The following is a 24702-nucleotide window of genomic DNA, read 5'->3' as shown; positions in this document are numbered from 1 at the left end:
GCTGCACTGTCTGCCCCAGGCTGCTGTTATTCTTATTGTAATGTACTGGTCAGGCAGCCAGTCACATTTGCATTCCTATAGATGCTTGTATCAAAGCGCCCCTGGATGACCTCACCATTGCCAATAGCTGAGCATGGTTTTTCTCCGTCAGCACCATTAGTAGGATCAAAAAAAGCACAGGCCATGTGACCCTATGACTGATTAGCGGTCAGTGAGGTAAGGTCAGCCTCAGTTCAAGGATCTCAAGAAGATGAAAAATGGATGCATATCATTGCCCGGAAAACATAGCCAGTCATCGGGGACTTGATAGCCAACCTGTCCACCATAAGGATGCTCTGCTCAGGAGACACCCCCTTTACAGGGATTTTTTAGCCAGGACGCTAAAAAAGATGAGGGAAAACACGCCGGACAAAAGGTCAAATGTTTAACTAATAGCTTAACTGCCCTAAGAACTATACAAAAGGCTCACAGCACAAGACTATGCCAAGTTAATACAAAAAGGACCACTGAGTTTTTTTGATTTGTGATTTTCAAGTGAGATGGTTTATCAACGTGATAATGTGGCACGCTAGGCTGGTGCGACTTAATAAACTGTACAAAATGAGAGAAATTGCTTGGATTTGACACCAGGGTAACACGAATCAACAGCTATGTGTCAGGGTTATGGAATTAATTTATCAAAGTTTAATATTCTGGACACATTTGACATAATGGTCAGAATTACAGTCAGAGGGGATGTCTTACAAAACCAGTATATTGAACGTTTGTTAGAATAGTCTAACAGATTGTTTCTGAAATCTTCTAAAAAGTGTGCTTCATCAACACATAGGCTAGTATGCCAAAAACAACCACACATTCAAAACAAAAATATAAAAGGGGGAGCTTACTGTTCTCTCTGACTCGCAGCCTGTTGCACACAGCTTGCACATCAAACAGACCCATGATTTAATGGCCTCTAAATGCTGAGTGGAGCGGTGCTGAGGTCAGAAGCCAAACCAAGGCTCAGGGCCTCCCACAAAGTCTGTACTTTTGCCAATGTACAATTTGCATATACTGTGTGTGTGTGTGTGTGTGTGTGTGTGTGTGTGTGTGTGTGTGTGTGTGTGTGTGTTCATGTTTATGAGGTATAAAGAAGAAAAAGAAACTGTGATGGTTGCTGCCCTGATGTGAGGTACTTGCACTTTGGCACATTGTGTATGGTTCATTCACATACATCTTAATCTTTTTGGCTCTTTGCATTTATCATGCAACATCATGCAAAAAAGAAAATGTTTAAAAAGGTCTCGGTGCAGTCACAGAAAACACAGAAATGAGTATCTATGATGGGAATGCAACGTGGGAAGGGATCCTCAAAGATCAAATCAAATCAAATTTTATTTGTATAGCCCAAAGTCACAAAGTACATTTGCCTCAGAGGGCTTTACAATCTGTACAGGGAGTGACACCCTCTGTCCTTAGACCCTCAGATATTACCACAAACATGACTTTTGACTGTCCTTTGACCATTTTGCAATAAACAAAAGGAGTTCGAAACCGATAACCTGATACTTGATCAAAAGGGACAGGATGTCTTGATTTCCAAGCCATCCTTATCACCCATCCATGATCGGATTTGACAATATGAGACTCATGCTAACCCAGGCGAATGTGTGCATGAATGATTGTGCTTTGGGTACTTATGTCTTTTTTAATTACGCATGTTACAGTAGTCAGGATGACTTGTGCTTTCATGTGAACCAGTGCACATTGTTCACACATCTAATGAACACAAAGACACTATCATACTGATTGATACGCATGCAAACAAAAAAACCTAAAGCCATCACCTCCCATCCTTGCAGTTGTCCCAAGACTGTCACATGACTTTGTCGCTCTCAGTCACAAGCACAGTCTGTTCTCGCTGCAAAAGAGCGTAGGGGCGAAAACAGTGTGTCCGGTGAGAGACACGTCAGTGTGAGTGATGTGCTCCTGTGTGGGGGTGTTGTCCTCTCCACTCTGTCTCTGACCAGCTCCCCCCATCCTTCAGGCCAGGACCCTCTCCATCTCTTCACATTACTCAGTGACCTGAAACCACGGGGCCAAAAAACCTTACCAGCTCCTCCGTCTTCTTAATGAATCCAATTTTTTGCCTGAGAGCACAAGGCGTGCACATACATCCATCGCAACTCTAAATTATCTGACATTAATACAAATTAACAACAGCCACCGCCATCAAGACTGTGCCTCCCCACAATGGCACACAATGACAATGCATCTATATCACTGTATGAAGACAGCAACTTATTGTATAACCCAAAATACAGAGTCAATAATCTAATTTAAAACAGGCTATAACCAAAACAAAAGCAGAGTGGCTGATTGGTGTCAGTGCCATTACACTATGAAATATACACGATATGTTATGAAAATATCCATATGATTGACTGCTCTATGGCAGCCATTAATTCCTGTCCTCCATTAAGTGGTTTAAATGATCTTGTAAGAGGCAATACATCTCCTGATGCCCTTTATGAGATCAACACCACGTCCCCCTTAGAACTTAATCGACCCTCAGTCCCATTTGTCCATGAAGTCTGATGCAGGGGTATAATTATTTCATTCCTAAAGGTTCTGAGGGGTCCAACTTGTCCATTACCCCCAGTAGATCTACAGCCCTGCAGTGGGAGGCCAACGCTCCTATTCGATCCATTCCCTTCCCTCATTTATGTTAAGCCAGCTTTAAATGTCAGTACAGTATTTGCATGCCAATGTGGCTCTGTCTGCAGCTCATTATTTTCAGATGTTGACAGCCTAATCGCATGCAAGTTTAGCCCACTTTGCTAACCTAATGCCTGCTACAGCCAAGTCATGCCGAGTAGAAAGCCAAGGTTTGTATCTGCAGTGTCCGTCTGCAGTTGTCTTATTGGCTTAAGCTTTCAGGGCGAAAACACAGAAAACACAGCAACGTTGCATAATCAGCTCATCAGTAAAGACAGGAAGTGTTCTATGCTGACCAAAGCACTGTCTTGACCAAGTCTACTAAATAACATTGACGTAACAAGAAGGTCGATATAAATTACATCAATTACATGCTAAGGCCTCTCCCGCTCACACACCTAACTTTGTTCTCCCAAGATGGTATGAGGATGAAGACTGTCCAGGACAGAACTCTACCTCAGCAGGTCTGATATTACCCTTTTGACAGTCTGACCTTCAGACGAGAGCTCAGTACATCTTTTCATAGAAGTCTATCATGCTCCTCATTCACTCCGACAGCAGCTTTCTCCACACCTCAGCCGGGACTAACACATTTGCTCAAGGGTAGCAATGTTTTGGTACTTCTCCAAGAGGTGCAGAATTCAGCAGTGTCAGCACCTTTTAGGATTGTAAATACAACCTGTCACCATTCATCAAGGCACCAGAAGGAGAACGCAGACACTTCAAGGCCTCATTACTTTGCTGTCCTCAAGTACCTCGACATAAGATCACTGCAGTGCAGCAAAGGGGTAAGATCCCTGACCCAATGTAGGCCAACCACATCAAAAGGTTATTAACATTTCATGTGGACTGGATACTCTAACAAAGTTTCAGTCAGTTATGAAACTCTTGAAGACAAAGTTGGTAGAGCTGACAATCCGAGAGTTGAAACACGTGAACGCAGTTCAGTTGTTTTCTCCCACTTTCAGAAGTGTGGAAAAGTGACAGCAGTGTCATCCTATAACTGTGCACACAACATGCACACAACGCTCTTGAGTCAGTTAGAGAAATACCCCCCACCAGACCATCCAAACACACACAGTCAAGCACACAGAAAAGAAGTTGAGAGGAAAAAGTTTGGGGGAGAAGCCACCAATGGGCAGGGCGGGGTGGTGGGATGTGGGATTAATTAAAAGCTGCTGTCACTGTGGTGTGCTGGTGACACGCAGCCACACGATTACTGAGATCTCTGTGTGAGAGGAATCTGCTCCCACAACTCATTTCCTCCCCATTGAGGGGGGAGCAAAATGGGGCCGTCTGTTGTACAAAATACCGAGAAAGAGAGAATCATTTTTCATTTAAAGGAATTTGAGAATCCAAAAGGAAGGAAAGGGCATGGGGTGGAAGAAGAAGGATGAGAAGAAATTCTTTTGTTTTTGGATAAAAGTCTGCTGAATCTACTTCAATCGTGTGATACACTGGGATGGTGGGAGGGAGAGGTCAAAGGATCTAAGCCACTGTAATCCTCAGCTTGCTGCTGCTTAAAACCTGCTCAAGTTAACAGGGTGATGTGTGTGTCTGTAGCTGACACTATGACACTCACGCAGCTTAAACTAACATCTGGCAATGTTACCATATCTAACTCTGTATTTCTCGGGATGCTTAGTAATCCCTTTGTTGCAACCAGTGTATTATAATGTAGAACTGTATAAACAGTAATCAAATAACAAAATACAATACAGCTACTCATTTAGTGATACTAGGAATACACAATTTTGAAAAATTAGTGATAATTTATTCATCAAGCTACAAGGTGAGCTATTTTCTAATACCAGCATCTGGAAATATTTTCTGCTTTTCCCTTTTCTAGCCTCAAAAATATATAAATATATATGGTTTTGGACTGATGCCTAAACACAAACCATGCAAGCAATCTGAAGACGTCACCTTTGTTGCAGGTAGGTTTTCAATTATAGAATATATAAAAATATATATAACAGTTTAATCGATAATGCCAATGATCATCACTTGCAATCCTGCATTTATGCACAGCATCAATCAAATATTCAGTTATAATTTGGACGATCAACAAGTTAAAAACAGCTATGGTGGAGTTATTCTTCCCTGTTTTATACAATATTATTTTAAAGAATATAGAAATAAAGATTAATCCCTATTTCTCAGGTCATTTTAGATGTTTTTTTACAGCTGCTACCAAGTTAGGACGTTGAGCATTATTGAAGTATTGAAAAATGCATGATTTTTGTAGCAGCATATGATATTTATGCATTTATGATTTACAATCTGTAAAACCTATTTTACATTCTTACAATCCACAGACAGGAGGAGCCGCCGGCTGACTGTCAGCCATATGCAGCCTTGTCAAATTCTAACACTTGCGTCTGCATTTTTTGAGGATTTTAATCGAGGATTCAGTGAATGCGTTCATAGTAAGGTGGAAAAGTAAAATAAAAACTGAAAATGAAATTTTGAAAGACATGCCACCTGTTCTTAGTGTTGTGAGAGTGAGACATACAGCAAGCGGGTTGGAGTGCTAAAGGTTACACCCCAGCCACAGATGTCATTAACAACAATTCTTATTAAAGGTGATAGCTATGGTGAAAACAGGATACTGTCAAAATGAAGACAGCAATGGGGCTTATTAATTCACACTTGACTCCGTTCCTGTAGAAGGCAGATAGATCCGAACATACGTGATCTCAGTTTGACAGCTCTTTCACCTGGGAGAAATAATCACACAATAAATGATATCCAATTTTTCTCCACTTGTGCGACTGTTTCCCTTACCACCGAATAAACCAAAGAGTGCACCTCACAAATTGAAGCTCTCTAGGAGTCAAATGAAATTTTAATACAATCTAAAGCTTTAAGGCAACTAATTATTCATCTCCTTTATTATGCAGACATTTCATTTAAACAAAAACAAAAAAAGGAAAGTTTCCAGTTTCAGAAAACACTGCTGGGAATGCTGTCAGGCCCATTCTTCATTTTCTAATTACGGTGGATTATTATTAGCTAGAGACACAACTGACAAAGAAGACATACATTGATGGAAGTAGTGCGCTAATGAATTGGAGGAAAGGAAATGCACACAGAGCACGTGATGTTAATATAAAGGAATTCTGCTATATGTGGTACAGAGGCCACCCAAAAGCTTAGAAGTTCAAAGAAAAATACAAGAAAAATTAAATTATGAGGAAACTTTTTTTTAATGGTTGGACAATGCCGTGCTTGAGGCAGACATGCTCTGTATACGTACATCTGTCAAGGAAATATTCCCTGGGTTTCAGGCCAGCAGCACACAGCCAAATGTTCCCAGACTGGTGCTAATGTGACATGGGTGATGGCTTTTGTGTAGAGTCACCAGAAGTTGTCAATGGCACCACGAGCTTGGTCATTAATCACCCAGTCGCTTGGTTGTATGTATACATGACACGAGGGCAGGGTCGTAATGGAAGGGGGTTGAGCCCTATAACATGGACTCTCGCCCCAGGAGCCCCAATGGACTTGAATGAAGAGGTCCCACACATTCATAGTTACCAGGTCACTAACCAAATTATGTTGATAGCCAGGGATAGCACACAGGACAACAGAATTCATTTAGTATCCCTCACCTCTATTGTCTCTCTGCCAAGGCATCACTGGGGTCCAGGATAAATAAGTAACCCCCCTTTTCTTCTAAATGTATTTGAATCCCTGCAAAATGAATAGCGTGACTTGTGAGAGAGGCATGAATTAAACACAATGAGAGGAGGTAATTTGGAACTTCTGATGACATAGTTGTCAGTGCAAGAAAAAAACTATGCAAATGCAAATGCAAATCATCAGCATGAGCCAGATGGCCATAGTTTTGGGAAAATTCACGTAGCCAGGCATAAGTAATGTCACACATTACAAATATAGTCAATGAATTATTAGACGACAAATTTAAAAAAAGGTATGCTGAGGTGAGAACTGTCCATCCATCACTAGACGTGATCATTTGGTTATATGTCCCCTGAGGTGACTAAAAACAACAACCTGGCACGATGTCAGACAGGACTGTGTGTGAGTGTGTGTGGGCACTTACAAGTGTGTATGTCATTCATGCATATACCATAGCCCCAAAGGGATCCAGTGCCTTTGCTGTGCAGCATTTTAATTAATCCTGTGTTGACAGAGTGGATCTGGCAGTATATGTATGTCTTAGGGCTGGGGTGAGAGGGTAGTGAGGAGAAGGAACAAGACAGTGGGGTTAATGCCAAACCTACCAAAAGGCATAACACAACGAGCAGCAGGTCCACTGTTGGACAGGTGCTCCTTGTGGGGTCACTGGCCAACTCCCTAACCACACAAAGCCACCGTCTGTCACCACAAATCTGACCCGCATGGCCAGAAATGGAGAAACACACGGCCTCAGTTGACTCTGGTAAATGTTATGAATTTTTAATGAGTACAATAAAACCAAACATTTACTTATGTTTGAGCTTCTTCTATTACAGGGTAAAAATATAACAGTTGGCGGTTTGCTTAGATTGCCTGCTCATTTCCCAGACTCCTGGTCTTGTCCTGAGGTCCAGTTAATTTGAGCAGCTTTAATGTGTATTTGACAGAGCATAGAAGATGTATTATCACCATTGGTTTCTTTACTTTGTGAAATTTGTCATTTCAATGACCATTTGAGCTCACAAGTGTGATTTGAATATAAATTTGGTCATACATTTACACCATCTAGAGAAATCCTTGAGGAATGCAAATCTTCTTTGAGGCTGATTAATTGAAACCTTCAATGTGGCGGCCATTGTTTCATGCCATGGAGTGGGTCGGGGTGGGTGACTGCACACGTTGGTGGTGAAACTCAATGTGGGCCGGCTTGTCCATGCTTAATCATGTCCAACCAGAATACTAAACACTGTGAAGGTGAACGGTGTGACCACATCCCAATGAGAAAATTGTATTCCAGAGTCAAAAAGAGAATTGCTTTAATAGATAAGCACAATAAAAACAGAGGGATTTGTCTTGGTGATATATTTATCAGTGTGAAGAAATGAGAAATTGCAAAGTTTCAGAGTACATATGGACACACAGTTTAAGGTCAACAGAACCTCATCTGCTGTGCCAACAGGCAGAACAAGACTTAAATGTCTGTGTCTATGGACAATAGTATAAAACCTTACTCTTATACATTTTTTATGCCTCCTCTGCCCAAAAGTAGTTTGTCTTAAGCACATTAAGTATTCAAATGTATAACATCTGCATCTGTCAGTCTTTCAGTCCTCGATTGAAATATACACAGGTCATGTGCAATAAGGCCAGTAATTATCACAGAAAGATACATCAATATTACAGGGCACAAGGCAACATTGCTTGAGACTGCCAATCATCAGAACAAATGGCTAAAGTATTGACTCGATACTCAAACAAGACAATGGGCTTATTGGATGCCTGTCATTTAAGAGACAGCAATTAGCAGGTTTTATAGCAGATCGCAGAGGCTGCTGAAAAGAAGCAAGGTTCCTCACTTAGCTGTTGTGAAATGAGAGAGACACGGAGGAATGTCTGTTGTAAAGACAGCTTTTGTTCGGAGGCTCAAGTGCTTGAGATTGCAATACAGTCAGAGTTTTTCTTTCATACTACCAGCACACGATCATAGTGGTATTATAAGCTGCAAAAGAATAGGAAAAAAAGAGAGAGAAGAAGCAAAAAGATCTAAAGACAGAAGAATGGAAAAGAAAAAAAATAATAAAAGACAAAAAGACAGTATAATAACCAAAGAGGTTATGTTAACTTGTGCAAAAGTGGCAGGGCTGAAGAGCTAAAAGACTTTAGGAGCACATCTTTCTAACTTGTCCAATACCAATGTTGGTGCTGCAAATTAAATTCCTATGAATACATATTGGTGGTTCATGTAGAATTGATCAAGATGAGTTTGTACCATGTATACTCCCAAACAAAAAGTCACATCAGTAATCACTGTTATTATATTTATGCATTGGTTCGTTTGTGAGCCAGTTAACCAACCAAATGTGACAGGTTTTAGAAAGAATTTAAATGGATCACCAATTTCGCCTACATTTATTAGGACTTACTGGTTTACTGTCCACTTATAATAACAATGACAACGTGGGACACCCAAATTAGACGGCCGATAATCATTAACAGTGTGTGTGTGTGTGTGTTTCTGATTCTGAGCAATTTCATTATGTTGATTTGATGAACAAAAGTTGTAGAAATGAATGATAGGTATCAGCCAATACTCACAATTTATACTATAGAATCGACAATCGAATAGGTGGCAAAAATAAATAAACATGATGAGGGCCTCCCTAATAACCTGCTGGTAAGTCACAGCTACATGCTATATGCTACATGGTTGTGTCAAATATTAGGGACATGCAAACAGCATATAAAGAAAGAAAAGAAAAGAACAACTAAAGGAAACCAAGTATTAAAATAGGAGACAATTTAGTTTTACAGCCACGCACAGCCTCACCTCCTGACTCTCCCTGTTAACAAAAGAGAAGATGTACAACCTACCAAGCGATGTTTGTGCATGTGCATTTTATGTGGGTGTGTTTGTGTGAAAACACACAAGTGAGCACACACTCACCTAGGGTGAGAGGATGACAAAAGATGTTAACAGATGAGAGCAGACACAAAATCTGCCAAACACAGGAAGGGAAGGAACAATAAAGATACTTTTACAAACATGGGCACCGGTGCAGAAAAAAAAAAAAAAAAAGGCTACATTACAGCATTAATTTGAACTTGTGAAAGCACACATGGCGATGTATGCAAGAAGCCAAGCGTGATACATGTGATACATACCAGAAACAAGACCACACATCCCTAGTGATGGTCATTCTGGTTTCACCCTCCAGGCATGTACACTTCAAATGTTAAGCTGGCGAGACATTAAACTCCAGGGGTTTATTTTACCACTAGGAGTTCTACTAAATGGCAAATTCCTAGTTTCCTCTTTTATCCCTCTATTATTCCTCTATGTTCTGACCTATTCTAGAAGCTGCTGAGATCAACTTTTACTCGAGAATTAATGGAACTCTAAGCTAAGAGAAATAGTTGACCTTGTTTCCATGGATGACATTGTGCTTCATGAATGAAATTACTCATTATACCCTCAGTGACTGATTCATAATTCATCATAATAATCCAAGAATAATGAAACATATAATTACCACTGCCGTAGTAACTATTAAGGTGATATTGTGTTTTTTGAATGTGCATGATGTCTACAGCACCACAGCACTTATTCAGACTCTAAAAATGTTCACTTAAAACCCGCTACAGGAATCAAAACATAACTGTCAATCCACACAAACAATGGATTCAAAATACTGAAAACTGCAACTCCCAGAAAGCAACAGGCTTTGTGGAGGTTTCCATGTATAATTTTGATAAAATTGTTGTTGATGTTGGTGTTAAGGAGTCGATGAACTATAACAGGACAAGGTCACAATTGTCTTTGTTGTCCATGCCTTGCTGCATACGCACATTTAGGGCTGAAATATGATGATATATATATTTTGTGATGATAGAAAAATGTCAATTCATGTCAATCATTTACTTTATTCCACTCTTTATTTTAATATTTGCCATCATTTGGCACGGATGCAGGGTGCAGACAGGAAATATGCAAACACAAACTAACATGGAGAAGACTGAATTTGATACAAAACGGGGTAATTGCAAGCAGGAGAAGAACTCCAACCAGCTAAGACAAACCATGGAGCTTGTACCTACTTCTGTCAGCGGACATGGCTTGGGTATAAAAAGTCTTACTTTTCAAATTATTTTGCAGAGCGGTCCACATGACAGGCTCAAACACCATTAACTTCTTATCATTACACAAGAATCATGTCAAACAGAACAGAGAGAGTCTACAGAAGGGAGCCACAAAAGTACCTCTGCATACTCAAAGGAAACTCCCAGACTCAGACATTGCAAGAAGCTTTTGCCCGTAGAACACTGTAAGGCAAAGAATCTCAGAGATGGAAGGAGATAATGGCTGCCGTTGCAAATTACATCTGCAAGGACTGGTGTAAAATGTAAAATGTAATAAGAAATAGACCTTTCCATGTGGTCATTTTGTATAAACTATTTAAGATAAGATATACTTTATTGTCCCCAAGGGGAAATTTGGCTTGTGGCGATAGTGCTTCACACAGCCGCAATCAACTTAAATACAATATCTAGCCAACAAAACAGTACAGTGGTACATCAAAACAAAAATATAATAAGACGCAATACATAGACATAATGAAAAATGAGAAATAAAATCATAAAAACCATAAAACCATATTTATTTATTTAATTTACAGAAAATGTGGTACATTGTGATATGATCATTATCTGGATATGAAATTACCTAAATCAGGATATGAGATTTTGGTCATATCGCACAGCCCTGAGCACACATGCTCTGATATTTACCACTGTTCATGAACAGTGCAATACCCATAATTTTTCACTGATTTAACTGGTAAAGTAGGTTAATAGTAGTATTTAAAGGCTGGGTTGCTAATGCAAAATGAAACATCGATGCCACAGAGTAATTAAAAGTTATTCAACACAGGCAGTAAATTTAATTATCTAAAATGATTTATTTGTCAAGCCTTCGCCTTCGAGCTTGTTGGCCTACAACTAGGTTAAAAGTAACTACATTCAATGTGTTACTCTACATGTGCATTATGATTTTTACAGCACTATGAAAGGCTTCGTGAAGTGCTGCATTAAAGGTTTAATATGTAACATTTCTAAACAACTAGCTTTATTTTTTGTTGAGTTTTGACTTACATCATCCCAAATGTTATCAACAATGTTCAAACCCAGAGAAATACGTTGTTTCGTTCCCTATTACGTTTTTTTTTTTTTGTTCGCTCCCTCACAGTGGAGCAAATTTCCATTTGCTGCACGTTCTGTCACAAAAGATGACAACTCAAAGAAAGTTTAAACTTGAAAACAGCTAGTGGAATTGTAATATGGGGTCAGCCCATTTTAAAATGTTTATTCTTTTTAAAAAGTAAATCCTTAATCCTGATTCCATATCAGAAACTGTAGCACTAGTCATTAGTGAAGTATCATATTAAGGTTATTAAGGTTCATTAAGCAGACTACTACTTACCATACAGTAAGTATCAGGGAATGTGATATTAGCAATCAGACTTTTAGGAAATCTGACATTTAGGACACTAAGCTGACTCCAAAATAACTAAGTTTAACAAGCACCTGTATGAAAATCAATGTAATTTATTAGATGAGGCTATCGGCACACAGCCTATATTACACGTTTGTTTTATACAAATTTCATTATCTGCTATTTATATTCTAATTATTAATTATATGTCCAGTGATTTTGATGGCTTTGAAAAAATGAAAGTGAGACTGTGTCCAAATGAAGGTGCTAATGCTCCGATTGTGTTAAGATAACGTACCTGATGAGGCCATTTCACAGTCTGGCTTAATTTTAGCCGACAAGCTTCATTAGTCTCAGCCTCCAAAATGGCACTCAGACTGCATGGCCAAATGGTTATCAAATGCTTAGAGCCATGCCGGGACCTGTACCACGCACCATAAACCTCTGATATTAATTAACATCAGTTGTTCACAGATTTTATTGGGTGATGCCTTTTTAATTGACACTTGCTATGACCGACGAATTCAGAAGGTACACTTCACTGTGAGAGGACAAAAAAGACAAATTAAAGTCAATTAGTTTGAGGCGGATTGAAGGAGGAGATGGTCACGCAGATGAGAGAGGAGCAGCCAGGCCACAGGAGCTCAGGCTTAGACGGAAATCCAGACGATGGGGAGACCCAGTGTCTGCCAATGTGAGATAAGGGTAGCACAGACACTATGGCGCACTGCCCTGTACGGTTGCTTCAGAAAATGGAGTGGAGAGAAATGGCCAGGGTCAGGCCTATAGGAGGATCAGTTTTAAGAAAGCTCTATTCCCAAAGAGGCCCTCTGATATGTGTAGAACAGGCAACTTTTGTTCTTTATTTACATTCTTGCAGGATTTGCTGGGATGAATTATGGAGTCTATTTTGGTTTGCATAGAGGTTGATGAGGAGGTGGGCCAAGATGCAAGTGAAACCACAGAAGCCTTGAGCCCCAGAAGTCATAGTTTGTGAATGTATTCTTCTGAAAGAGGCAAGAAGTCCCTGCCAACATGGAAAGCCAGGGTGCGAGTGTGCCTGGCTTCAGCAAGAGCATCAAGGCCAGCTGGAGAGAAGAGGAAGAAAGGATCCAGAGAAAGCTTTACAGGTGTTCCCTCCAACACTGTCGCTTCTTGTATGCATAACATTTGAGAGTGTAGGAATAGCATGCATGCACTTTAAGAGTTATGGTTAACAGCTCACCGCAAAAGCAAAAGCTGTTTTGCAAATACAAAGAAAAGATTGTGGCAAACTCATGAGATGAAATCTCTGGCATGAGAACATTGTCCTTAAAGGGCTCTTTGGTGGGTTCAAAAGCCCTTGAATAATCTCTTCAACTAAAGAGTGTATTACTTGTCTGAAAGTATTTCTATCAGTGATAGGATACAATATCCACAGTGATAAATGCAAAGTCTACAGTCTGCGGCTATGCACATCAAACTCCCAGACAAAGAAACTAAGCTCAGGGCTATACTGTAAGTTGCCAAAATCAAGATTTCAAATATTCTTTACATGGATAACATCCAAAAGAGGCTTTGGCAGTAAGATGTGAAACGACAAAAAATTGTAAAATACCAGTAAAGGACTAATCTATCATCAGGGGATTATGGGAATGGGCAAAAATGTCTTGTACTGACATCTGTTAAACTGAAATATTTGGCTTTCTGGCAAATGCACATTATAAAAAAAAAAACACTAGCCTTGTTTCTATCTGGGGTATATATTTACAGAAACGGCCTATTTTATTGTAAGTTAATGTCTTGGATTTTTTTCAGCACCTCCGATTTTTATTTCTAAATCAGGTCCTAAAATATGGTGGATAGGAAATGCTTTTATCATTCTAATATCCTGCATGAACTTGATAATTCTGTAATTTGGATGTGTGAAGTCATGTACATAAAAGGCCATTATAACACTGAGGAATGAGTCAAGGTTTTTTATGTGTTGTCATACTATTATTATAATAGTCTGAGTAAAATCCACCATTATGCCTGTAACACCTGACCGTAATCAATCACCAGTCTAATGAAAACTACACCCGGGTGGCTCTATATTGTTTGAAATGAAGGATGAAAATCCAATACTTTGTCTGTGTTCAGCTTCATCTCTGAGTCAGGCACAATTAAAATCAATCGGCATGACTTCAGACAGTGTGGTGGAGTCAAATGAGCAAAGTTTTGACAGAGAGCATTCATTAAAACAGTAACTCCAACAACGTCATAAGCAATGTGGAATTAATGAAGGGGAATAGGATGAATCATGTTAGGGTTTTTTTTATATTCATGGTAATTGCAGGACCTATCTTGCCATCACAAATGCATAAAAAAATGTTTCTATCACTAAATGGTCCCTTGTTTCCTTTTCTTTGCCACTGAATTAGTTTCTCCAGGTGACAGCAAAAAAAAGCATCATTTACAAGGACACCATTCATATGCAGTCCCAAATCTAAACATCCCCTGGGTCTTACAATAGTTTTAATGGTAATTTGGTTTTGTTTTCCTCTTTACCCTTTGAAATCTCATATTAGAAGCCCAAGTATTAGAAGGAGACAACAACTAGGGTGCAGCGACATTACCACAGTTTGCCTCATCCAGTGTTTTATTGTGACAGACATGGCATTTTCATATCTACAAGGACCATTAGGTAATTCATTTATGCCCATAACAACGCACTTCCATATTTCAGAAAATCCAGTTTTACCTAATAACGATTTGTTATAAGCTATAATGTGCATAATGAACTTGTGGAAATGAGAGTGTGTCAAATCATTCTTGCATCATGAGGGGAATGTGAGTATGTGAAGCAAGACTGATGCAGTGATGTGTACAGGAGCCTGTCAGAAGCAGGCGACAGCTGTTTGGGTTTGACTTAGACAGTCACAAACTTCTGTCATATTTAATTTTTTCTCGGAAGTTTATATGCAGCACGAGAAGTCTACAGTCATGCTAGTGACTCTGCAAAGCTGTACAGCAGTGCTTTGAGCTACATCCTAATGCCAGCATGGTCACTTGTTCGCAATAATGCTAATGTTTAGCCTTAGTGTGTTGGCATTCTACACAAAGTAGAGCTGTACCTGATGGAAATGTCATTAGTTTTGCAGGTATTTGATGCGTGTCTGAACCAAATTCCACAAAGATCCATCCATATTGTTGACACTGACACTAAAAACCAAATATATCAACCTGCTCGTGGCACGAGGTTAAAAGGCCAGAGAATCATCAAAGTCAGTAGTCTTCATCCTCTGGGGACAATGAATGTTGTACAAAATGTCTTGGCAATACATCCAACAGTTGTTGAGATATTTTAGCCTGGACTACTAGGATGGCTGTCAACACAGTATGCGGCATTTTGTCCTTAGGGCAGCTGTTCAGCATATCCAAAGACATATGTGCATGCCCTTTATAGTACTGGGTGTTACATGTAAAAAAAAACAGCAATGCCAGGATATCATTTTGGGCATTATATGATTCTTTCAGCTACTGGAATGCATTAAAAACAAATACATGTTAAATAAACAATTAAATAATGAAGCCATATTATTAATATTGACATAATAGTAATTGGACATGGGGTGTTTTGAAATTATGGCGTTTTATACAGAACAAAGGTCCAACAAGCAGGAAGGCCCTGAGGATCAGGACCCTGAGCGCAGTGAGAGGAAAGACACTCCTGGTCTGCTCCATACAGTCATTAACCTTTCTCCAGCAGGGTAGGTCGCGTGCTTTCTTCTTTCATTCTATTCACACACTTCATTAACAAGCTCCCTTTCATGGACTAATTCCCGTTTCAAATTTGCTCTTTGTTAATTAGAAGCAGGTTTAACCTCACAAAGAGCTTCTATTGTGTTTATTTTTTTTAATAATATTGCCCCCATGTAAAAGAATTAGCACCAAAATACACTGTCCGTGGAAGGCACTTCAAAATTGTATTGGCAAGTGTGGATGCAAACACTTTGTGCTTTTTCAGTCTAAAAAAAAAAAGCTGGTCTCTTGCCTTGGATTTCTCTTCTGTTGGTGTTCCTAATTAACTCCTGTTTTCAGGGGGGATTTAAAATAGGCCAACGAAGAGACACGCTAAAGGGAGGGTTATAACGGCCTCCTCATCCAGTAAATTAACCTTGGCTGGCTTTTGCACCTAAAATGTAACAGGTTTCTAATCAATTTCTGGTTGTAAAAACACTATTCACAAGCTTAGGTAAGACGCTCAACATGTATTCTGCCTTGTTAAAAAAAAAGCAGTCAAACATTTCTCTCCAAACCACAAGGCATTTTTCTCATAAACCTTAAGGATCCACAAACCCTGGTTCAGCCCCTGGAGTCGATTCACCCAAACCACATCTGGTTTGCAGCCTCTAACAGAGGAACTGGACACACATGTGACAAAGAGAACAGCAACATTGTACTTCTTAAGGTGAGCAAATCCCACTCAGCTGAGAAAGCCCATTTATCTACAGGCATTCATCATCAATGGGGGGTCCCTCCCGGCAGCTCCCTCCTCGACCCCCTTCATCTCTCTGCAGAGAGAGATGAACCACCAGCAGACAAAATTATTGCAAACAAACACAATCATACATGCTGCATGTCACACTTGTATGCTCGTCAGAGGTGCTGACTGCAGCCTCGTCTGTCAATTAAGTGCAGTTTGATGATGATGATGGTATCCTTGAAAATACGGGCTTTGACTTTGAGACAGCATGCATTATACAGATTCAGCAACAGGGAGTTCACTGCCTCGCTCCTCTAATCACCAAGGTGTAATTAAACAAGACAATTAATCTTCAATCCAAAGATTCTCCTGTCTTGTAATAATCAAGGGTCAAAGAAGCATGTCATGCTGTCATGGCTGGGAACTTGTTTATCTCCATTTGCAGTATGTTCACTGCCATTACTCTTCATACGGGGTTTGGTATAAACACACATAAATGAAGAATAGATGTTTGATTTGGTCTTGAAGATTAAAGAGAAGGTCTTCATAGCCACTTCTCCCCCACATACAACCAAGAAAGGACACTCTACTGAGATCACATCAAAACACTGGGAATATCTGCTCTACCCTGTCAAACACAGTGGCAAAAATTATCATATTAAACACTATTCTTCTATTCGACAGTCTAAATGAGTCAGCCTCATTTTGATGTGAGGGGAAAGGAATAGGAGCCGTTTCTACCGCTGCTTAATTGGCAGTGTTTGACTAGCACCACTGACACCAGGGGAGAACAGTCAGTGCTGAGACACACGACTAGGACTGTCAAGGAGACCTGGTGAGTCTGTCGTGGACATGACTCACTCATAGTTTTGTCTTGTACACAAATGCTAATGAATTTTAAAAAAAAAAATACTATGAGCCACAGACTTGTCTTGTGTTAAGTGTGATTTAACACAACAAATTGCAGAGCAATGGGGGGAAAAAAAATCTCTAAAGTGCTTTTTGTTTCTAAATCTAATATACCAAGTATTATATCAAACAATATAATTAAGTACTATATTAACAACACATAAAATGAATGCAATTAAATAATAAAATTCTACACAGCCTCAAGAACAGCCTACTCCAGCTTCAACTTTAATACAATAACAGCTGCAAAGAGAAGTTGTTTAATCAATTAGTGAAAGAACAAAAAAAAGTGTGTATGTTGATAATCAATTAATTGTTTAAGTCTTTTTTTCAAGTAAAAACATCAAAAGATTTGATCACTGCAACAGGAAGTTTTGACGCTCTTCCTCACTTTACATGACAAAAAAACTGGAAGTCTTTGGGTTTAGGACTGGTGGTGGGACAAAAAAAAGACATTTGAAGACAGAATTTTGAACTCTGGGAAACCGGGATGGACATTAATCAGTTAATCTAGAACAGTAACCAGCAGAATAATCAATGATGAAAACAATTGTTATTGAATTCAACATTGGCTTGGTTGCCAATATATAACCCTTTGAACACAAGAGGCATCATGTTCACATTTGTCAGGTGATAGGTTGCAACAGGCATGACTCCAAGTGTATCGGAGGAGGAATGCGACCGTCCCCAGGCAAACTGTCGGAGTTAGCTGTGACAAGGACCACACTGCAGGGGATATTAGCCCTTGCTTAGACAGAGAAAAACTGTAGTGGTGTGAAAAAATATAAAACACCACATCATTCAAAAATGGTTCTGATGTATGGTTTTTGCTTAAAAACAAGAGAAATATTGCCAGCTGTTGAAGATGAACCTCTATAGACGCCTGTTCAATATCAGGTTATATAATATGGTTGCTATAAATCCTCTATTTAAGAAAAGTTTGCAAAAGATGAGTTTGCGATTCTGGGGAATCTATTTTAAGAGAACTATAAATAATCTGCCCACTGGGCTTGAAAACTACATATTAACAACAACAGAGCTAAGAAAAAAAAAGAAAGAAAGAAAAAACAGAAGCAAGTTGTTTTTGTTTTTTAAAGTAGTTCTTACTTTCAGTAGGCAAGATGTCTTTACAGAAAATGAATACAAAGTGTACGTGTGTGTGTGTGTGTGTGTGTGTGTGTGTGTCTGCAACAGTGAGAGCGAGATTGAAGAGAGATAAGTTTAAAGAGTACAGTAAGTTGAGAAGCGTGCAGCCAGACAAACATTTACCAATTACCTCCCATGCAGGGTTTTCATTAAGTACTTCCACATAAGAATCTGACTGGCTGCTCTTTGTCTCCACAGCCGTCTGGAGCTAATCAAATTCACAGGCCGTCTCAGAAGCCATCTCAGCCTCCCATTATCATTAATCTGGACGGCCATCTCATCGGCACCGTGGTTAACGAACAATGTTAGGGCTAGAAATTCAATTTTCTACAGTTAGCAATTGAATTGGTGATCAATTGTAGCATCTCAGAGATGAAGGATTGTCAAAGCGGGGTCCTCCATTGTTCCATTATCGGAACGCTCAGATGAGCTCCTGAATCCCATTAATAAAGCGGCAGTACAGCAGCTGTGCATCACCAGCCAACACTGAAGCAGTTCCTCTCAGATATAGCCACTGTGGGAGAAAGGAATGACAAACCAAAACTACTTTTACATGATGAAATGTAGCATATGGTGCTGCCTACGGTATGTAGTCCCCAAGGGAGGAGGCCTACACCACAAATACTAAATCGAAAAATATATTATGTGGGGGATAAAAAATATGAAATCTCACGCTCCTTCAGGGGAGTGGAGAAGGACAATTCAGGCGATTCATGTGTGCTTTGGTGATGAGAGTTATTAGCAGAGTAGGGAAGTAACATGACACAAAGTAAACGTGTAATTGCATTACTGTCGTGGAGTGGAATAATGAAAGGCATTACTGTTCTGTAAATTCAGTAGCACAATCACATTACAGTCACAGACCAACTAACATCAAGGCCCCATTACTTGCTCTGCAGATTTAAAAATAAAAAATACAAAAAAATACACAGTACTCATATTATCATGCTATCGATATTAATATTGGAAAAATACTTTCATGAAACCTGTTCCTTGCTTTCATCTTATTCCTGTTTACACACAGAGAAACAACAGAGAGAATACAGAGGATGCATTCACGACATGAGAGACAATGAGATGAAAAGGACAAGAAATGGCAGAGACGGGAGTGATAACAATTGAAGGGTGAAGCTATGTGACATTATTTGAAATTTGGGAACAATAAAAAGTAAAGAAAAAGAAACAAGCACTTTTCCCAAGGAGCAATGGTTAATGTTATTGAATTTATTACAGTTAAAGAGAAGTAATACATTATACATGTAATGTTTTACTTTAATGACCTTGGCAGTGTTGTTTATCATGAAATTATACAAAAGTATGAAAAAGTACCACATTTAAAAACTGCAATGCTCTGAATTGTGAGTCTGACAACATCCAGTAAGTGGGTCTGGTCTTGTGAGCGGAGGGAATAGAATAGATGTTGTGTGTTAGGGGAGCACCAACCCTTTCCTCAGTGCTGTATAAGCTACACCGTCTGACTGCAGTGGGGTCTGCTGAGACAGAGTGCCTGCCAGAAGAGCATAAGACTAATAGCATGCTGCCATTTCTGCTTATATTGTTACACCTGTCCCAAAGGATCGTTATACTGCTATGAAATTACACCACAAGATGTGCCTTTGCGACATTTTGGCACAGTATGCTGCAAAAGTGACATTAGCAACAAGTAGTGCACCCACAAGATCTACTGTGCAGCACTAAGAGGAACATTTTAAAATTCAATGCACCAATTTCTTAACTGGGAATTTTCTACAGACTATAACTCAGACTAAAGTCTGAAAAGGGTGAAACCAAAATGAAGTAAAACTACAACATTAATGAAAGAATCACTGTTGGAGTCATAAGAACAAGCACAAATGGCACACACTGTGCGTGTTGTCACATCACATAGAAACAACACATTTGAGGATGAAAATGTTGAAAAATGATCAACACTGAATAATAGTGGCAACTGGATGCTGATACAGATGTAGAGCAGACAAACTAGATTTCACAGACAACTTGATTTCATCGTGACAGACGTGCAACCAAAGAGAGAAGATGAACACAGAGCCATGAAATCCAACAACATGATGTTCCTAACACTGGTTTCACTATACTACCCAGTGACCCCCCACATCCCTAACCCTGCTTTCCATTCAACCCCTCAACTGTCCCAAAGAGGAGGGGTAGGGTAGATATGAAAGCACTTATTTGTTGGCCTTTGTGCAGCGAACTGCTCTGTCTGTGCGCGTGCTGGAGCTGCTCACCAGCTCACCCGCATACTTGCGGTTGTAAGTACTGGTATCTTAGTAACAGCACAAGGCAAGCAACATTTGCAGAGGGTCTTACTGTAGATGTAAGTGAGGACAGCAGATTCAATGGACAAAGCCTGCTGCCCATATCCGAGAAAACAAAATTGTTAATAAAAATGTAGAAGGGCACCACCAGTGGAAACGTGACATTTTGCTTATGAGTAAGTTTGGGCGTGTTTAAGGTTCGAGTTAGAACAAAAAAACAATGGTGCCAAACAAAAATCTGTACTCTCCCGCTTTATTTCTAGATACGTGTGCTACATGAAGGGAGAATGGTTGCACCACCTGGGTATCCGTTTGCGTCAACAGTCCCTTTATTGTACACACACTCTGACTGTCTGGTTCAGTTCCACCCATTTCCCGGGCTTTTGTTTAGGTAGAGTTCACAGAAGATATAAAAAGGTATGGATAAATATGAAAAACAGATGTGGCTGCAAGCAAAATGGCACCCTTCACTCCTGTGACATTTTTTGTTAGGTCCAGACAACTACACACACACGACACAAAAAGGGCCAGGAGAAAATAACACATGTAATCACAATCAGAGGAGCGGACAGGATGTCCACTTCTGAACATCTGAAACTCCATTGTCCTCAGTATATGACACACATTTCACATTTGTTTCTAAATAAAAAGGGGAAAAATCTTGTAGTTATTTAAGAACAGTCTGATTTTTCATGCAGGTGACAAAAATATGAAAGATCCCTCTTTAATATATTATTAATAATTATGAAGACAAACCAGATAAGATTTCATGCAGAATCTGAGTCAGCGTCATAGTTGAGGAGTTTGGACACAGTGAAGAAGAGAAGAGGGAAGCAGATGTCATTAGCGTATGAGGGGGATGTGGGCAGAGCCAGCAACTAGACAGGACAGTGGCGTCCCTTCTCCTACTCTGTTGGACGTGGACTAAGACCCCCTTCGAGGACACTGTGAACTGATCCTGATTATCCCAGTGGGCCTAATCCTCAGAGACCAGCACTGCCTGGCTGTCCCTCCCCACCCCAACAAAAAAAGACTCACTTCAGTGGGCAGAGAATCCCAGACACTGTGCCCCTAAACTGTGAAAACTCTCCTCACAATGGGGACTGAGGAGAGAAAGAGACCCCAAATCCTTCTTCCTCCCTCATCCCCCCACACTCCCCATCGTCACACTTGGGAAAGCAAAGGAGCGCAGCCTCATCCTAGGAATCCTGCTCAATATCCTGGGATTAGCTGCGGCCCCTCTCAGCGCCCCTTCTCTCCCTCCTGCTAAGGCTAATTCAGACTGAACTCGTCTGGCCGGACCCATTGTAAAAGCACCACCACACAAAACAATCAAATATACTAAACTTTAATCTCTTATGAGCTCATATCTCAGTCTCTCCCCTGCCTGCACTCAAATCCCACTGATGGAGAAGGCCTGGGAGTTTGTTAAATACAACAGTCCTCGTCCAGGTATACACCCACACTCGGATATCAGAAAACACAGAGCCTGATGCAGCATAAATATTCAGCGGAATCAATGAGCAAGTCCAAGCTCAAATGTGTCCTTCCAAGTTGCATTGCCAAGCAATTTGAAATGTAACCAAATAAAATATCCTATAGCCAGTTCCATATCAATCAAGCGTTTGTTTCGCATATGAGACTCATGCACACTTCAGTTCAGTCAATAGACAGGATTTCCGTGTGGTCATGATCCACATTCAGCAATTAACAGTGAAAATAATATACATCCAGCTGCAGTTTATAGGGTGGCTTGGGCAAAAGATGTCCTTTTAGTGAAACATGCAGTTTCCTCAACAGAGGTTTTAAGGGGTGCTTTGAAGCATCTATGGGAGCCACGGGATGTGGCTCCAGCTGTAAAAATATGAGTCCGCCTGGGACTGCCACCCATGCAGCAAGCATTGTGTGTTTGTGTGTCTGTGACTTAGTCAAAGACTGATCCCATTGCTACCATCCCATCTCCATATCCTGCCACTACCCCCTTCCTCTCCTCTTCTGCATACAGATGTACATTCACTCTGTGAGGTCTGACACCAACGACGGCAAACATCACTCATGTGCTCATCTGGATACTCGCTTCCACCGACACTCTTCTCTGTCACAAACACAATGTATGCATGTTTATTTTGAGATCTTTGCTTTATCCATTGAAAAAGGTGCTCAGAGCTACTCCAAAGAGAGATGAAGAAAACTGATAGCTCCTTAGAAGAAATCACATTACCCTTTATGCTCTATCAAATTTTATTTTGCCTCAAAGGATGCCTCTTTGCTTCTTGGAAAGGCATCCTCCCTTTGAAATGATATTAGTCTCATGGAGTAGAGGTGAGAGGATCAAAACAACAATCAAGTGCAAATGCCTTTACAAGGCATTAGCAACAGAAAAGCTGTCAGTCTAATGTTGGTCATCTTCTGCACATTAAAATCATATTAAAACAGACTTTACTGTAATGATCCAATGAGATTAAGTTGATTTGTTTAGGTTTGGCTGTCAGATCAGCTCCACAGTGTGTGCAGCTCGGCTTTACAAACAAACAAGTTATGGGAATCAGTGCAAGTCTGTGAGCTTGTTTTTTTTTGGTAGTGACCTGGCTTTCTTTTGCCTGTCGACTTCAGCCACCTTAAGGCGCACACACACAAAGCAGCTGTTAATTGGTGTTTTCCCAGGCAAACAGCCAGCAGACATTTTTTAGTCTAATGTGGCACCTGTGAAAACGGCACACTCGTATAGGCTTACATCCTGTTTTGCTGTTTGCTTGCCTTCCTGTTATGGTGATTCATTGCAGTACAGTCATGGATTGGTTCTGGATAAACATATAAAAAAGAAACGTATAAATGCAAGTTCACGCACAATCTGTTACTCATAAGATAAATCTGTAGAGGTGGGAAATGAAGGAGGAAAGGAAAAAGACAGCTTAGTGGAATGAAAGAAGCAGAGGTACAGGCCTTTCTCTCTCAGTCTCAGAGAGAGTGGATTTTTGTACAGTGGCATGTATGCAAATCTGGCCACTGGGAATACGCTCTGGCTCTACTGCGCCCTATTCTGATGATGCAGTTCGAGGCAGTGGAGGAGGAAATTGAGTTTAGTCAGATAGAGAAGCTGAGTTAACATGTGGCCTGAAGGAAAAGAAGAAGGAGTCACCTGGGTCCCGTGGGTAGAGAGGAAAAGTCCTCAAGAACCCTGGCTAAGGCATATAGCCCCTAGGAGACAGGGATGTGGATCGCACGATAATGACATTCAAATGTATAGTCCACTGGGTTTGAGGTGGTAGGAGAAATGTGGGATTTAAACTTGATGCATTGAAACTCTGGAGGTCAAAGCATTTAAACTGAGCAATTCTATTTTTCCTGATCTCCAACACCACCTCTCTAATGAGAGTCCAAACCGACTTTTCCCACTTTTACCTTCCCTGATGGATGGCTATCCTTGGAGGCCTTTATCTGCTGAACTTTACTTTAATAGCTGCTAAAGGCATACTGTCAGCTCCCCCTGACCTGAATCTGTGGACTCTGTGAGACCAAGCAACCAAAGAAGAGAAAAGGTGGAGTGAAATGCAGAAGATAGGGAGCCAGGGAGGGAGGTTGAGAAGAGAGGCTGAGAACTTCCCTTCACCTGTGAGTGTCTGAAATCTTCCCCTTGGGCATTAAATTTTAACTGAAGACCAGCACACACTAATGTGCAGTGTTCAGCTCTGGACTCCACTCATTTCCTCTGCTTGATGCATTACTACGTCAGCTTGACATACAGAGTAGGTAAGAGCTTCTCTGCCACTGAAACGTCTCCAAGATTTAAAAACAAAGACCGATAGTTTGAGAGAAAGGGCATGCTCAGTAATGATGAGTAGGATGCGACAGGTTTATGGGACAGGTGCAAAATAATTTGACAGCCTTTCCTCCTCTAAATAAGTTAATAAGTTGCCATGGGCAGTAACTGCCAAAGTAAAGCCTTCAAGCTGATTGCCTCATCCACTTTACCCACCTATCCTTTCCCTTTTTTCATTTCAGTAATTGTAACAAAATTACATGTGGCTGTGTCTGAATAACAGTCGCACTTTGCAGTAAATAACCAGTTAAACATTGTGATATTTCCATTAAGT

At 40.2% G+C, this 24702-nt stretch overlaps 1 protein-coding gene across 5 annotated transcripts in view; it reads right to left on the bottom strand.

Annotated features, from left to right (window-relative positions):
- Window positions 1-24702, bottom strand: part of macrod2 (mono-ADP ribosylhydrolase 2) — a 384274-nt gene that overhangs the window by 320096 nt on the left and 39476 nt on the right. The gene's annotated exons all lie outside the window — the stretch shown is intronic.

The sequence above is a fragment of the Larimichthys crocea genome, chromosome III (genome assembly GCF_000972845.2).
Source record: "Larimichthys crocea isolate SSNF chromosome III, L_crocea_2.0, whole genome shotgun sequence".
NCBI lineage: Eukaryota > Metazoa > Chordata > Actinopteri > Sciaenidae > Larimichthys > Larimichthys crocea.
This window is presented reverse-complemented; position numbering and strand designations above follow the sequence as displayed.